Source organism: Opisthorchis viverrini (assembly GCF_000715545.1).
Source record: "Opisthorchis viverrini unplaced genomic scaffold opera_v5_272, whole genome shotgun sequence".
Lineage (NCBI taxonomy): Eukaryota > Metazoa > Platyhelminthes > Trematoda > Opisthorchiida > Opisthorchiidae > Opisthorchis > Opisthorchis viverrini.
This window is the reverse complement of record NW_008751930.1, coordinates 447881-451591: the sequence shown is the minus strand read 5'-3', so window position 1 is coordinate 451591 and position 3711 is coordinate 447881.

Sequence of the window (3711 nt, the reverse complement as noted above, 5' to 3'; positions counted from 1 at the left end):
TTTCTGATGCATTAAAAATGCGTGAAGTTCGGCATGTGGGTCAACACTGACCTCTCCAGGGTTTATGCACCTGGGTAATCGCAAGTTATCGAGCTAAGAAGGCTAGACAACCCGTTCTCCCAGTAAGTGCTATCGACGTCTTTTAACAGATTATCCCAACCGAGAACACGGAGAATGCGGTAGAAACTTGCCTAGTATTAACCATGGATCATGCGGTGTGCATACATGGGAAATAACACCTCTGTACGACAACGATTTCGTCGGTAAATTAGAGGTGATTGCAAGTGCATCAGAATCTCTAGCACTTGCCTAGTATTAACCATGGATCATGCAGTGTGCATACACGGGAAATAACACCTCTGTACGTCAACGATTTCGTCGGTAAATTAGGTGCGATTACAAGTGCATCAGAATCTCCATCCCGATGCACCCTTAGGACACGCGCCGGTGGCAATGGCCCGTCGTTATATTTCTCTCTCCAGACGTGAGTTCCGTTGTATCAGTGGCTGACAACACCGCGCGATCATTGAAGGACTAGTTTCTCACATGGAAATCTCCCTTTGACACGAAAGCACTAATTCCGTCAACCAAGTAATTGGCCTTTGCAGATTGCAGCAACGACTTTCAGTAGTCATCAGTATATAGGTTATTGTGGATTGCGAGACGGGTTGTGATGGCAAAACCTGAGCCAAAGTCCTTGATTGCCTTTCGCAAGGGGAACAATGCACAGAAGGCGGAGGATTTGGCGCCAAACGGGTGTGGCGCCCATCGAAATACATTTGGTTCTTCAGAGAATCCATTTTCACATTAAATGAATTTTAGACAAGCTCTATCACACGGGTCAACTTTGGCCTGCAGGAACATCTCTTTGATGTCCACTGCCACTGCAACCCACCCTTAAAAAAGCCGAACATAATGTGTACAGGATTTCCGGTTGAATCGGGGCCCTGATGGAGGTGATCGTTCAGAGATGCACAATGACACTTGGCAGCGCACTCGAAAACAACCCAAACGTTTTCTGGCTTTTTGGGTTAATGACCGGATCGTGTAAGAGGCGTCACTGCTTTTTATTTGACGACGATTTGAGGGGCACCTCTCACCCGTTTCATGTGCCACTTCTGCAGGCACGCGCGAAGCACGCTATCGTGATTTACGTGGCAATCATCATCCTTGAACGGTTACCGCGTAGAGGAAGTGCTCTATCCTTGCACGTGAGTGAAAGCTGGCAGTGTGTACGACAGCTTCCGCTATCAATAGTCTTTGATCCTCTAAAGTGAGACTAGCGTTGGATGCTGTAGCGTCTGTGACTTCCGAGTTGTGTAGCCGCTGCAAATGCTCCTGGACGCCCTGACTTCACCCCGTTATACAATGACTGACAGCTTTCTGCCCCGCCTCGACTCCCATCAAAACAAGAACTATCCAACAAGAAGTATCCATGGCAAATCGCCGCTTATTACCCCCTGGCGCCGATCGGGTACTCAGTGCGCTTCGGATACGTCACATATAAGAAGGGTTCCTACGTTGTCTTCAATCAATGCGTCAAGGTGTGGCCAAGAGTTGGCCGCTTCTCTGATAGATGGGACAGCTCGCATGAGTAGATTGCCAACGAAAAATTCCCTGTCAATATCCACCGACTGACTTTCGTCCATTGATGAAAGCTTGCTATTATTGGCCTTGGATGTGCATCCCATGGAACCACCTAATGTACCAGTGGCCTTGATGGTGGATAGCAGACGACGCGGTTTTTTACCAGGTCATACCGGACCTCTCATCTAAAAACGTGCGCGCCGTCACCTTTCTTGCAGGGTGCCAGGTGTATTATAAATAACTCCTTGCCTACTTGCGTAAAGGCAAAACCCTCCGCCTCCGAAGACGTCCCTGCTTTGTTTCTGGATTTTGATGCATGTAACAACTCGATTGGCCACATCGAACAAATCATTTGCAATCTTTAACGATGTGGGAGTCTCCTATGCAATTAGGGCATACATTATGACCCCGTAAGCATCTTCTTCAATTAGTAACTTTCATCAATAGACTGCGCTATCAAACGGAAATTAGGAATAATGCTGTGAACATAATAGGCAAGTACTTGGACTGCCGTCTGCGTCTGGCCTCAGGTTGTACAGGACACTCGTGAGATCACAACTTCTAGAAGCATGGCTGGTAGAGGTTGTGGCACAGCAGGGCGTCTAATGTCACCTTTCCAACCCGTTTGCGCAAGCAAACTTGCTGCAATCCCGCAGCTCGTGTACAAAACTCTGCCAAGTCAGCGAACGATGGGTCCCGACTAATCAGCGATACTTTATCAGCCACTTTGGCCCATTTGTGCAGCGAAGGTGAGGGAGAAAAAGTCAACATACTTCGCTTACCGTGAGTGAGTGCAAAATGAAACATCACACAACTGCGTTAGCGCAATTCTACGACTTCGTACCCCTATGCACAAGTCCGACAGATACTTGGCTGCTCCAGTGGCCAATCGGTGCTGGCTTCCAGGTAGACAGTGAGCAATAAGATGAGGTTGGTCAAAATATTGCGCGGAATCTCTGGCCATTGTGTACGCTACTTATGGCGGGAGCGCCACACAATCTTCACTGTCTACCTTCCCGTCATATCGACAGTAGTGGGTCAAATACATGTCCCTCTTACCGACGTCCTCTACGTTGCTGTAAACATCTCCAATTGGCCTGCACACCTCTAGCAATAACTTGGAATGACATCAAATTACGATGGTTCTACCTTAAGTAATTATATAGTGGCTCTCACAGTGGTGATTGACATGGCCGGTTGTGGCCTCGGAGGTGACCACCTGATACCACCAGCACATTTATTTGCAGGGTTTCAGGTAGTGTTAACTGGTCATTTGGGGCCACCTGTTCCCAGACTTCATCTCGGGAATCCTCTGTTCCCCCAGCTGTATTTTAGCTAACTTCAGTTCGCTCTGTACCTCTAGGGGAGCCCGCTGGATTTCTATCACTTGCTTAAGCATGGAGCTAAGCAATGCTTAACGATTTCAAAGCCACGCTGTTTTCGCAAATAAATGAACACAGAGACACACAGGAACCGGGCGCACGAAGTGTAATGAGACCAAGTCGGTTTATGGTGTTCAACTCTGACACGCACACGAAGATGAGCTGGCATTTCGTAAAATGCGGAATCGTTGTAAGTCGGAAATCCGCCAATGGAACATACGAAAACAAGCCACCATTCTGGACCTCGCTCGAAAAAACGAAAACGTACTGTTCAAGTACATGAGACATCGCCGCAGAAATAAGCCATCTGCGTTCTCCTTGAGGGACAGAAACGGAGAACCGACGAATGACCCAACAGTGGTATCTGAGGCTTACAGAGAACACTATGCGTGTCTATACTCAGCCCCAGCGTCCTCGTCACATCCACTCTTGTCAAGGAGAAACTACGAACAGCCTCTAACCGACTTGGTCTTCACGGTGGAGGACATTCGTCAACTCTTGCACAAGATCAACCCATTCTGCGCGTTGGGGCCCGACGAGGTCCATCCAAGGATCCTGAAAGAAACGTCCTCCACACCGGCAAATCATCTCCACCTAGTGTTTTGCCAGTCGCTTGACGAAGGCCCTCTGCTTGGAAGGAAGCGATTGTCACGCCAATATACAAAACTGGTGACCGACTATCGCCTGGCAGCTATAGGCCTATAAGCCTCACTAGCGTGCCGTGCAAGGTGATGGAACGCAT